The sequence below is a fragment of the Mesoplodon bidens genome (assembly GCF_964165515.1).
Source record: "Mesoplodon bidens genome assembly, chromosome: 9".
Lineage (NCBI taxonomy): Eukaryota > Metazoa > Chordata > Mammalia > Artiodactyla > Ziphiidae > Mesoplodon > Mesoplodon bidens.
The window spans coordinates 94818205-94832324 of NC_138166.1; the positions used below are offsets into that span (position 1 = coordinate 94818205).

The window sequence follows — 14120 nt, forward strand, 5'->3', positions numbered from 1 at the left end:
AGCAAAGCACTTGACAATGTTTCCGTGGTATTTTTTCAGTTTCCATGGCATTTTTGCAGGTAAGGAGTTGATACATGCTCTTGTTGCTGTACTCCAAGGCAGCTTCCCAGCTGATTAACGACTTTTCTCCAGCGTGCTGTCTCAGAGCCCATATGAAATGTAGCAAGAAGTCCCTGAGGTCTCTGATTTGAGATCACAGAAAGCCATGTAGCTGATTTGCTAGTGACCCAGAACTGAGAAGAATCAACACCACAGGTGACTGAATCAAGGCACCAAAGATATAACATCCAATGTAAAAATCTCCCTGGTTTGTCCAAGTAGTTCTTCAATCATTTTACTCCCTTAAGTGCTACTACCAGACTCAACTTTGACCCACAATTTGATATAATGCCATTCCTAGACAAATGGAATTCAAGGAGATCAAGGCTAATGACAGAGCATCAAGTAACATTGGCCAATCATCCCCCTGGGCTCTTGTCTCCTCTCTGCTCAAACATCTTAGCTGTCACCATTTCCTTGTGACCAAGTCCTCATTTGATCACCATCTCCAATTAATGGGTTTCTTTTGTTCTCAGGTTTTTGTGTCAATACCCACTTAGTATCCTAACTCCTTAGAAAAGTGTTCAGCTTTACCAGTCTGAAGCCAAACTGTCACCCCCAAGCCCAACTTACTGCCTTCTTCCCGTCCCTCTGAGGCTGACAGCCATCTTCATGGGGGGTAGGGGATGGGTCTATTCCTCTCAGTCCTGCCAGAGTAGCCCCAACCCACCTTTTGAGGTGCTGGCACAGGTCATAAAAGGGAAAGAGGGAATGTGAGCTGCAGAAACTAACAAGGGCAGTGATTCCCCAAGCACATCCCCCTCAGGACCAGGGAAGTGCACTCAGAAAGCAGGAAGCTGGGCAGGGAGACGCCAGGTCCCATCCTGTCTGAGCTGAGGAGGGCTCCAGGCTCCTCTGCTGTGTGGTCCTTTGTCTCCTGGGAGCAGGTGAGTCCTGGGAACAGGTGGGACAGCTTTGTCTTTGAACTTCTAGCTTTTTTCATGGAGCTGCCTCAGGAGACTCTCTGAATGTGGTTTCTTAATTGCTCAGGCCCTATGGACACTGGAATTATATTGTTATTATAACTTCTGAATTTTGTTGCAAGATTTGATTTCCTTGTCATGAAGACAACTAGATTTTGAGCTCCTGAAGCAAACATTTTGTGTTTAAATCCCCAGTTTGTAACTCTGTCTCTGGAACGGAGTAGATGCTTAAGCTCCTCTTTGCCCCTCGGGCACTTGAGCCCCATCTACAGTATCGCCACCAAAGGTCATCCAGCCTCTGTTGCAGAGAGGAGATCATGGTATCTCCTCAACCATCCAGTTAGAAAATTCTTCCTTGTGTTGAACCAGGAAACGGTCTATTTAAAGCTCTGACCATTTTTTCTTAGTCTTGTCCCTTGGGAAGATAGAACCAGGAGAGTCATAGTAAGAAAATAAGTGGTCACTAGAGGCCAAAACCAGCAGAAGATTGTGGGTTCTAGACTAGTACAAGGAGAGTCAAGATAAGCCGGGGTTCCAGTCCGTTAGAGACTCCTTTACCTCTGTATATAGCAGGGACACATCTCAAAAGGCAATCTCAAAAGTTGTTTCACATTACTGGAGAAAGGCATGCCAGATAGTACTAGCTGAAGCTAGAGGCTAGCTTCATTTTAGACAACCTAGCAGAGCTATTTCTTAGAACGAATAAATTGGTATAGGACTAGTTAGAGAGCTTAAAGGTCTGGGTAAGCTCCTCTCCTTCAAAAACCCTTTTCCAACTCTGGCAGACCCCAAATGATAACTGTTTTTTCTATATATTCTTTCAGTGCTGGTAAATACAGTTTATACCCCATTATTTTATTTTATTTATTTATTTATATTGAAATATAGTTGATTTACAGTATTATATTATTTTCAGGTGTACAGAATAATGCTTCAATATTTTATAGATTATACTCCATTTCAAGTTATTACAAAATAATGACTATATTTAGATAAGCAACAAGGATATATGGTATACCCATTATTTTACGATTGGTGAAATATATAGTTATTTCTTTCTTCAGGTGCTTCATCTTGATATTGGCTCTGTTTTACTGTCTAGAATATTCACGTACACCAAAAACAAATCTGTATATTCTATGGTTTTTGTTTTTTATTGTTTTATTTCTCTTTTCCACACAGAACCCATTGCTATCAGGGCACTTCTATTGATTCGCATAGAATCAATATGGTTGTTTGGTGACCAGAACATAGCATGGGACCAGTCCTTGAGGAAGCTGAGACTTCAGTTAGGCTCTCAAATGATGAGAAGAAAGCATCTGGTTGTGGTTCTAAAGCCTGGGATCCTAGCAAGATGAACAGGTGGTGATTAGACTGTTTGCTCATCTGGGAGTGTTGGAAGGTAACCCCTAGGGAGGAAATAGTGAAAAACATGTAGCGGGCTCTCAGGAATAGCTGTTGTTTCAGGCAAAAGGAGTACACCTTTAATATGTCATGCAAGACTGACAGGTAAGGAGGGGGGTTTTGATAAGAAGGAGAAAAAAGAAAATAATTAAGGTATGTATATTATCTTGATTGTGGGGATGGTATAGGTGTTTTCATATGTCCACACTCTTCAAATGGTACACATTAGATGTGTACAGTTCTTTTCATATCAATTGTACCTCAATAAAGCTGTTAAAAATAAATAAAACAGGGACTTCCCTGGTGGTCCAGCGGTTAAGACTCCGTGCTTCCAATGCAGGGGACGTGGGTTCAATCTCTGGTCGGGGAACTAAGGTCCCACATGCTGCTCGGTGCGGCCAAATAAATAAATAAATAAAATTATGGAGGACAACATGCAGGAAATTTAAAAAAGGAATTGGAAAAAAAAAGATACAGCCTGTGACCTTAAAAAGAGAAAATTCAGTAGGGAAGACAAGTACACACATGACAAAAATATGTTATAATAGGAGGGGAAGAAAAAAAAAGGGAAAATCTAGGACTTTTGGAACCAAGAAACTGGCATTGCTTCCTGGAGGACCGGGTGAAAAAAATGAGAAATGCAAGTTGTTCAAAGAAGTCCAGGTAAATTAAGTACACGTTCATTAGCTATAATCATCACCGTCTGCATCTGTCTAGAGCGTATGGGAAACAGACAAGGTCTGTGTGAGGTTCCGCAAATTATGCCGTAAGCATCCTGTGAAGTGAAATATCTCTGTTGTCAGAGGACTGAACTGGTGCATTTCTTTGTATCTGTGCAGGAAGGAGCCCAGGGCAAGACGACAGAGACCATGCCAAGCGAGGAGGGCATTCCTGAGTGAGTGGGGTGTCGGAGCCCAAGTAGGGTGAGGCCAGCAGGCTGGTGAAGCCCAGCAGATTGAGAAGGGCACCCACACGGGGCAGGGCATGCCTGTTGTGGGGTATTGGAAACTGGACTGAGGTAAGGAGGGTTCTGACGTGGGTAGACGCTCTGACACAGGGTCAGATCCAAGCAGAGTGAGAAGGGCATTTACAAAGGTGGCCATTGCAATGGACAACTGGGTACCTGCAAGGATCCACTATGTAAATCTATGAAGGATAACAGGAGCCAGGTTTCTCAGTATTGGATAAGGGGATTGCAAATATGGAAAGGCAGAAGACTAGAATAAACCTTACAATATTGGAATTGGAAACAGAAGTATTTCTGTAAACTCGTGGTTTTTCCATATGCATAGATAAATATAGAATTAAAGATACATGTAAATGTGTGTACATGTATGTACATATATATACGTATATTCCCTAACTCTGTCCACTGTGATGACCCTAAAGTAGTCACCCCCGAAGCCCAGATGTAGTGCCCATGTCTTATTTTCTAAATACCATTATCCAATGTATTATCTATGTATGGTGATAGATGGTAACTAGAATTATTGTGGTGATTATTTTGTAATGTATAGAAATATTGAATTGTTGTGTTACGCACCAGGAAATAATATACTGTTGTAGGTCAATTATACTTCAAAACCAAACAGGCGAACAAACAAACAAACAAACTCATAGCAAAAGAGATCAGAGGCAAGAGGTTGGGGAAGAGGGAATTGGATGAAAGTAGTCAAAAGGTACAAACTTCCAGTCAGAACATGAACAAGTACTGGGCATGTCATGTACAACATGATGAATATAATTAACATTGCTCTGTGTTATGTATGAAAGTTAAGAGAGTAAATCCTAGAAGTTCTCATCACAAGGAAAAAAATTTTTCTTCCATTTTGTATCTATGTGAAATGATGGGTGTTCATTATTGTGATAATCGTTTCATGATGTATGTAAATCAAATAAGTATGCCGTACACCTTAAACTTACACAGTGCTGTATGTCAATTATATCTCAATAAAACTGGAAGAAAAAACACACAAAAATAAATAAATACCATAATCCACTCAAAGGAACCAGGACTCTGCAGAAACAGCTGATACCAAGACGGAGACAGGGAGAGTACAAGATGAGACTTGAATGTCTTCTTGTGCCATGAAGGAAGGAAATACTCAAAGAATGATGGAGACCCTGACAGGAAGGAAGGTTTAAGAAGGGAACAATTTCCATATTTCCATATCTCCTTTGGATAATACTTGATACACACTGAAAAATTATTATTCTATTCCTATCCTTTAAAATTAAAGAAAAAAATAGTACCAAAAGCTCACCTCATGTCAGGCAAATTAATTTTTATCATTTACATTTCAGCCTTGTATCCTAACTTCTGTAAAGCCGCCAGTAAAAATACACTAACAGCAACCATAACACATTTGGAACACATTTTTTAAATGGTTAGATTGACTCATTACATATGGTCTCTTACTATTTTCCATTATATTCATTTATGCATTTGTTCATTAAATAAGCATGTATTAAGTACCTGCAAAGTGTTGAGTATAGTTAGATGAGCCAAGGACACTGGGAGGTCCCGGCACATCAGCCTGGTAAACGGCGGGGTGGGGTGGGGGTAGTTTACCCTGACTGGCTCATGCTGTTTCAGACTTGGACAGAGGCTCGGAGACCATTGTTTCAGACTCTCCCCTCATCCAGGTTTCATGGATGAAGAAATGAGAAGGTGAGAAGATGAAATGCTTGAGCCATCTAAAAACCAATTATATTTTAACCTTCCTAAAATACACACTTTAAAACTCTCCAAACTATAGTATAATTTCTGAAAAACCTGACTTATTGCTCCTATAAGTCTAGTAGCATTTTTTTTTTTTTTTTTTTTTTTGCGGTACGCGGGCCTCTCACTGTTGTGGCCTCTCCTGTTGCGGAGCACAGGCTCCGGACGCGCAGGCTCAGCGGCCATGGCTCACAGGCCCAGCCGCTCCGCGGCATATGGGATCCTCCCGGGCCGGGGCACGAACCCGTGTCCCCTGCATTGGCAGGCGGACTCTCAACCACTGCGCCACCAGGGAGGCCCCTCTAGTAGCATTTTGAGGACGAGAATATTGTCTTTTTCACAAATGCTTGTTGAGCTAATTAAAATAGCCTATGTGCTCCATGAGGGTCTGTTTTACTCCCTTCTCTATTCCTAGTCCTTGAACAATACCTGGCACATATAGTACATGTTCAACAAACACTTATTGAAAAATATTTTTAAAAAAGAAGAATATGCTAAGCAAGTGTGTATATGGTGGTGGTAGTTGGCGATGTTTCGCCAGCACGTGATAGTAATAGTCGCTAAAGCTTTTCTTCAGTGCTTCAGATGTCTCCTTGCCTGTGTGTTTCCCTGCCTTAAACGTCTCTGCTTCATCCCTACCCATCATCTCTGCTCTCAGTGCTCTATCAGGAGGACTGGGGTCCCATGACTGAGATGAGGTTAACGTGCCTCTTTGACCCCTATGAGGAGCTGTGACTTTACCCGAAACTCCCGGCTAGAATGGGGGTGGGGGGGAGGGGGAGGGAAGGTGTGTGGACAGTTGAGAGCACTAAGGTCCATTGCATGTGGCACCTGCCCAACCTCAATAGCAGTGCATCTGCTATCCCTTTGGCTCACAGCCCTCAGAGCCTTTTGTTTTGCCCCTGCATCTTCCTCTGTGTATATCTGCTCCATATTCAGGCTCAGCAACCCAAGGAGGTGAGATGCTCCCTGGGGGTACAGGTTGCAGCATATTCCTCTTGTATTCCCCTCAGCACCCACTGAGGGGTGCTTCCTATCTAGTTAGCCCCGAATTCCTGGGTCCTAAAATGACATACAGCTGGTTCCAGGGAAGGGCTCTGATGACCTGAGCAAGGCAGCCTGAGTTAAATCAGGATGAGGCTGTAGGGGGATGGTCCCGCATCCCCGAGAGACAGCAGGGGAGGATATCTGCCCGAAGTGGGGGGCAGGGATGTGTGTATGAGGGAGGAGGAGGCGCTAGACAGCAGAAAGAGGGAGGAAAGACCCAGTTATTTGTTGGGTGTGGGGAGCTAATTGTAAACAAAGCAGCTGAGAAACCTCCTTGGGAAGCTGGGGCTTGGTGGCAGGTCTCTTCCTCTGCCCCTGCCTCTGTACGACCAGTCCTGACAAGCCAGCCCCGACTCACCTCTGCAGGTGCTGGCACAGGGCATGAGAGGGAAAGAGGGAATGTGAGCTGCAGAAACTAACGGGGCTATGACTCCCCAAGCAAATCCCCGTCAGGACCAGGGAAACACACTCAGAGGACTGGGACCTGGCAGGCAGACACCGGGTCCCATCCTGTTTGAGCTGAGGAGGGCTCCAGGCCCCTCTGCTGTGTGGTCCTTCTCCTGGGAGCAGGTGAGTCCTGGGAACAGGTGGGACATCTTTGTCCATGAACTTCAAGTTTTTTTCATGGAGCTGCCTCATGAGACTCTCTGAATGTGGTTTCTTGCTCCCAGAGGCCCTTTGGACACTGGAATTACCCAGACCCCAAAACACCTGGTGACAGTGATGGGGAGCAACGGGACCCTAAAGTGTGAATGACATCCGGGACGTAATTCTATATACTGGTATACACAGAATGCTGAGAAATCACTGGAGCTCCTGTTTTTCTAACAATAAGCCTCATCCAGATTGAGAAATCAGTCCAAGACAGGAGGGCCATGGGCTAATCCCAGCCCTCTGACTGTAGGCCCCACTAAGACCTCTTACTGCCTTCCTGTCTTGGTCCAGGACAGAAGAACTGAGTTTTCCCTTTGGCCACAAGGGGGCACTGTGACTCTCCCGAGATTCAGGGAGAAGAGGGAAGGTCGAGAGAACTCCCTGGATGGGAGAGGGTTGAGAGAGAGTCCGGATTTGTTCACAACACAGGAGAATGTGGTTTGCAGAGGCTGTGAGTCAGTGCTGAAATGTGAGGGGTTAAACAGACTATTGGCTTTGTGTTGGTCTGTTGTTTCTGTGCCAGCAGCTAAGACAGCCCTGCAGAGTCACTGTCTACCTGTGCACAAAACCCTGGCCTCGTCAGGAAGCTGTGGGGCAAAGTGTTCACTCAGCTCAAGGCTCCGCTCACCCCCATGAGTTTCAGCCTCCAGGACACCCTGCCAGCACACCCGATGGGGCAGTTCTAGGCCTACAGAAGTCTTACAGAATTCTACTTCTCAGCTAGAGCAGGGGGTTCCATTAATTTCACTGAAGTACTCAGGGCTCCACAAACAAGAAAGGACCCTGTCCCTTGCCCTGAAGGTCTTAACTGATGGAAGAAGCCATTCCCTGCCTTTCTCTGCTGTACATATTGGTACATATTGTACATAACATTATGACTGAAAACACACTATTTGCTAAGAATGTTTGATGAGAAAAAGCCTAAAGGACGGTAAGGTGAAGATAAAAGTTTCTAAGACCAAACGAAAATTCAGATTGTCAGTGAGATCACCATTTAATGAAAAAATATTTGGAGAAGCATGAAAGTCCAGGGTGACAGGTGTATGGTTAGGCCATTTAAGATGACTGTTCTCTTGCTCTCTGTACATCCTCTGCTCGACCAAGCCCTGCTTCACTCACATGACTATCCAGTCCTCTTAATTACAGGGCTTAATCAGTCCCTGGTAACTGATGAGCCCACCTGACATCAATTCCCCCTGTAAATAGTAGCCTCCTTCTCCCGGAGTAGCTAAGACTGCTGCCATGTCCTGCCTGCACACAATGGAGTGTCACTCCAGGACCCTTTGTGTATAATCCCCTGTCCAATAAACCACTGATGTCTCTGTCGCTGTCTCCGGCCTCATTCTTTGGTCTCGAGGCTGGGCAACCACAAGGCTTGCAGGCCTTCAGGGTGCAGGCCAACAACAGGTAAACCACAAAGAAAGGGTGGGGCAGATGCACCCATCGAGGTACTCTTGTGCACTGCAGACTTCCTCCCTCTAAGAAGGAGGACCAGTGCCATTGTTCCCAATTCTGATTGAGTGTCATCTTTGAAGCCTCCTCGAGAGCAGGCAGTAGCCAGATGATGGAGGATATTAGGAGGCATGGAAAGGACTTTGGCCACAAATCTCTAGGCAGGAACTAGTCAGTGGTCCTACCTTAAGTGAGATAACATGATCAAGTATGTATTTTGGTACAGGAATACTGGGTCAGAAGGGAGATAGAGTCTGGGTGGAATGTACAATTAGAAGATTTCTGAAATACTCTACATGAAAGATTATGAAGGGATGATGAGGGGCCTTGTGGATGATATAGAGGAGAGGCTCTGGATTTATCCTGGCAGGTCTGGATGTAGGATTTGCTAGGAGCAAATCCTCTCAGGGAGCCTTAGCATGTGGGTTCATTGTTACAGTGCTTGGTCTTTCCGGGGTCTCCGTGGGAATCACAGTATATGCACCAATGTCTCTCACTCTAACTGGGTCTGTATGCCAATGTCTTCCAGCTGAGTGTCTTCTGAAATCTCTGCTCAGTTCTATAGCCTTCCAGAAGCTTCTAGAGTCCCGCCCTGTGTAGACACAACTGGCCAAGAAAAAAGGTAATTTCCCTTCATGTATTCTTGGGGCTCCCATAACCCAAATCTCAGCTGTCTTGGAATTAGTTATGTCTTTTCTATATATCTTCAAGGAACATATGCTATTACTGTTTGATAATGGGCAGTGTTTGAATTTACCTACATGTTTACCATTCCACTTCCTCACTATTCGTTCTTGCAATGCAGACTGTCCTTAAACTCACCTTTCACCCCACTCCTTGCTTTGGGAAATGCTTATGTTAGCTAATGTTCTCAGGGCAATCGAGCTTTTCACTTTCACTCATTGTTCGGGGTTTTAGTTTAAATTCCATTGCTTTTTGTCATCTGTGAAATTTTGCATATGTATTGACAGCCTAACAATGCAATAAAATTTTATTTACTCATATTTTTCTGTTTTCTTGTAGAAGGGCCAATCAGTGTCTTCTTACTACGGGGAATGGCCATCATAAAAATGTTAATAGTAACAATGCTGGCCTTTTAACTAGGGTTAATTTTTGGTTCTTATCTAAGAATGGAATATCTCCAACTGCAGTGGATTTAAGGTCCATCATATATGTAACCTGTTCAGGAGGAGAATATCCAACGCACTTTGCTTAAATTCTAACCCATATACCCTTACATTTTTTTTGTTTTATGGGCCACAGTGAAAATCTGATAAAATTTATTACATTAGAAAAATGTTAGTATTTTCCTCCTGACCCAGCACATCCCTAGGTTAAAAAACATTTCCCTTATCAACTCTTGACTTCACACATGGATAACTACCCTCCCTAGTCCCAACATAGATTTATATAGATTCTTGTTATTCCAACTTGGTAATAAATATCTAATATAACAATAAACAAATGTTATATTTAGCAACTATAGATCATTTCATTTTTGTGTTTATTCATATCTTCAAATTTTCTAGAATGAAAACTCAATACTGGCATAACAGTATGTTTTAAGAAAATGGATGATATTCCAATAAGTAAGTGGACAAAAGGCATAAGCAATTTATAGTGTGAAGTAGGAAAGACTCATGGTGGATCACGCAAGCTAGTCCCAGGTTGGAAAACTGTCTGTGGATCGGATGGGCCTGGTTTGGTTTCTAACATTTTGGAAATGCACGGGGCTTTGGAGATCATTTGCATTCCGTCCCCATGTTGTAATAGCTGAGGAAATATGCTATCACATTCATGAAGTGGTTTAAATACTGAAATACTGGACACATTTCTCAAACTTCCTATAAGCTACATTTGATTCCCTAGTGGTTGTCTGTGACTATACTGAATTACCCACGACAGTAGAATTCTGGGGGTGAACGTGTTGAAGTTTTGTGCTTGTTCCTAGCTGTTGCTCAATGAGTATTTGTTGAACAATCAAGATGGTCTATAAGCTCCACAGGGGCTGGGGTAGTATCTGCAGGGCTGCATTTTGTTCATTCTTAAGAATCCAGACATAATCAATCTCCATTGAGTAAAAACTGAATGTCCTAGATAAGTGGATGAATGGTATTGTTGCCGACTGTTTTGGTTGTTTCAGGTGCTTCTTTCTTTCTTTCTTTTTTTTTTTTTATTAGTTTCTGCTTTATAACAAAGTGAATCAGTCATACATATACATCTGTTCCCACATCCCTTCCCTCATGCATCTCCCTCCCTCCCACCCTCCCCATCCCACCCCTCCAGGCGGTCACAAAGCACCGAGCTGATCTCCCTGTGCTCTGCGGCTGCTTCCCACTATCTATCTACCTTACGTTTGCTAGTGTATATATGTCCATGCCTCTCTTTCGCTTTGTCACAGCTTACCCTTCCCCCTCCCGATATCCTCAAGTCCATTCTCAAGTAGGTCTGTGTCTTTATTCCCGTTTTGCCCCTAGGTTCTTCATGACATTTTTTTTTTTTAAATTCCGTATATATGTGTTAGCATACGGTATTTGTCTTTCTCTTTCTGACTAACTTCACTCTGTATGACAGACTCTAGGTCTATCCACCTCATTACAAATAGCTCAGTTTCGTTTCTTTTTATGGCGGAGTAATATTCCATTGTATATATGTGCCACATCTTCTTTATCCATTCATCCGATGATGGACACTTAGGTTGTTTCCAGCTCCGGGCTATTGTGAATAGAGCTGCAATGACCCAGCAATCCCACTACTAGGCATATACCCTGAGAAAACCATAATTCAAAAAGAGACATGTACCACAATGTTCATTGCAGGTGCTTCTTTCTTCATGATTTCCTGGAGTTTCGTACCTATCACAGCTGCTCCTGGTCTGTGGAGTGAGTGAGGGATCTGGGCTGCCGACGAGGGCTGGTAAGAGGCCTGTGTTCTGGGAAATACGCAGCTTTGGCCACAAGGTGGGGCTGTGGCTCCACTGAGACCGCCGAGACGGGGGTGGGGGAGGGGCTGGGAGTGAGTAGAGGGAGGGGGTGAGGAGGGGAGCAGGGCATTGAGGCTTCATCCCCACATCAGTTGGGTGTGTCGTTTGCAGACTTCTCAAAGATACGAAACTAAAGTCATTTTCAAATGGATTTCCGTTTGTCCTGCGCTGTTTTCTTGCGGCAACTTGTTTGCTTTAAGCCCAGCCGAGCCCTGCACCCTCAATACAGGGCCAGAGGATGGCTTCTTCCTTGTTATGGTCCTCTCAGCACTCTTCCCAATGTCTGGTTCCTGGCTGGCATCACAGTCGTGCGTTTTTAATGATGGGCACTGGTACAGAAAAGGACCACAGCCTTCCAGTCTTCCTCCCTCCATGCAGCCGGGCAGAGGGGCTGCAGCAAGCTGAGATACTGAGGGAAAAGGACGTTTTAAGTGTTGTCCTGCCTCGGACTGAGCAGGGGAGGAAGGAGGTCTCTTCAAGGGGGTGCGGTCTGTTGCTGGGAGGGGGTCTTGGAAGGGAGGGGGTACAGAGGGAGATTCTATATAATGAGGAGGGCAGCTAATAGCAAAAGAGCAACTGTCAGAGGACTATCCCAGCCCAGTCCATTCAAATCCACCTTCTCTAGAAATCTATGTAAGGCATAAAAGGGGAAGGAAGAAACATCGCTTGGGGCTGGGGAAACGCACAAGGACACTGACATCACAGGCAAAAGCACCAACCACGGCCAAGGAGACCAGAGGCCACCCCCCCACCCCAGGGGCATCCTAGTTAGATGATGCCACTTCGACCCTGACACCGCCATGGGTTTCGGGCTGCTCTGCTGTGTGGTCCTCTGTCTTGTGGGAGCAGGTGAGTCTTGCGTTCACATGGGCTGCCCCCGGACCCCCAACAATTTCCCTGCGGCTGCATCAACACCTCCCCTTCTGGGCTTTGTCTGAATTTTGTCCCTTTCTCCCAGCAGCCTCCACGGACTTGGAAATAACTCAGACACCAAAATACCTAGTCATGGAAACTAGAAATAAGAAATCTTTGAGATGTGAACAACATCTGGGACACAATGCTATGTACTGGTATAAACAGAGTGCTCAGAAGCCGCTGGAGCTCATGTTTGTCTACAACTATAACGAAATTGCTAGCAATGAGACTGTTCCAAGTCGCTTCCAGCCTGAATACAAAGACAACTTCCACTTCTACCTGCACGTGGACACCCTGAAACGGGAAGACTCCGCCCTGTATCTCTGCGCCAGCAGCAAAGACACAGCCCTGCAGAGCCAACTCCTTCCTGTGCACAAACCTCCAGGGTCCAGCCAGGAAGCTAGGGGGCCAGCCAAGGCTCCGTTTGCCACTTCCCATTAGACCCTAGACAGAAATCCCAGACCACAATACTGCCCACAGATTCACAGGGCACGGCAGGGCTCAGTTCCCCCACAGACGCCAGCTGTCTGTGCCGGGCTGTCCTGACCAAGATTGTGCCTCTGGGTGAATGGAGGACAGATGTTCAAGTTTAAGTTGTCCCAAGCATTTTCCAATTGGCTGGCACCCCTGGGAAGTCTTTCATGAGACACTTGACCCTCTGGCCGCAGCAGTCCTACCAATCCTCCTTCTAAAAGGTGTCTTTCTCTGACTTCCCCTTCCATCCAAGTTAGACCCTGGATCTCAGCCCAGATCCCAGCTCCAACTATGCTCAGACCTTTTTCAAAGCACCTCATTCCCTCACCAGGGTCTCCAGCCGTTCCTGCCCCTGAGGACCACGGATCCCCCATCCCGTTGCGATCCCTATTCTCTAGTTCACTCTGCCGGCTGCACGTTCAGGGGCTCAGCCCCTCGCCGGCTTCTCTTCCACTCCAGCCTTAACACTTACAGGCTTGCTGCTTTTTCCTTCTGTCTCTATAACCCTAGCTCTTCAGGTCTTCGCATCCTGTATTATCAGACATAGAGTCCGACACGCTTGGATCGTTGCTCACAGCAGGCAGTGAGGAGTGATGGCCTCCTGACATTTCAGAGCAGGACTTTGTACCCGGGGCTGAACCCCGTATCTTCCAGGCTCTGCTCCTTGTAATGGCTCTCAGGGCTGCACAACCCAGCAGCCAAGGGCTGGCGAAGCCCTGCGTCCTGGAGGGTCAGCTGTCTGCATGCGCACAAAGGCTCCCTCCTCTCTCCTGCAGAGGGTGCTCCAGGGACAGGAAGACCCCTGACAGAGCCTCAAACCATAATACCCAAGTCGACCCCTGTGGTGACTCTCTATTCTACGGCTTTAGAGTGTGGGGTTTTTTTCACCCCAGTGTGACTCTGCCCTGTCAACTGGTTAAGAGATAAACACATCCCCATCTACCATTTTAATGCTTTATTTGTCATGAAATAAACAAGCCTGCTGTAAAGTGGATGGTTTGGTTTAAGGTTTCATAGGGATCCTGTACACAAATGCCTGCACGCCAGGACTCACACCCTACACGGGACCAGAGGATAAGAAGGATGCCGCCCTGTGAGGAAGTGCGTTGCTTGGAGCTCGGCAGGTACCTGACTTCTGAGCCTCTTCTTTTCAGGAACCGAGGATTCCCTGTTGTCAAGGCTGTGGCACCCCAGGGCCGAGCAGCACGGACCTTTGGGAATTCAGAGAAGGACTGCCAGGCAAGGGTCCCAGGACTGGAGACCCCGCAAAGGACAGTAAGAGACCCAGGCTTTGGGAAACGGGTGTGAGAAATACGTGTCTCTCTGTCTTCACAAAATCCATATTGTATAATCTGGCTCGTCTGTTCTCCGATTTCTCTTCTTCCCACCCAAGGCTAGACCCCGAGCCCGAGCCTGATCAAAGCTCCAAATCTGCACAGACGCTTGC

At 45.6% G+C, this 14120-nt stretch overlaps 1 long non-coding RNA gene and 1 gene segment (V, D, J or C); both read left to right on the top strand.

The window, feature by feature from the left end:
• Positions 1–2594: 2594 nt before the first annotated feature.
• On the top strand, positions 2595–8925 carry LOC308622583. Its single transcript, XR_014016655.1, has 3 exons — positions 2595–3444; positions 5023–5097; positions 8831–8925. It is a non-coding gene; the product is annotated as an uncharacterized lncRNA (long non-coding RNA).
• Positions 8926–12073: 3148 nt separating this feature from the next.
• LOC308622670 (T cell receptor beta variable 4-2-like) lies at positions 12074–13651 on the top strand. The segment is given in 2 exons: positions 12074–12133; positions 12246–13651.
• Positions 13652–14120: the final 469 nt, after the last annotated feature.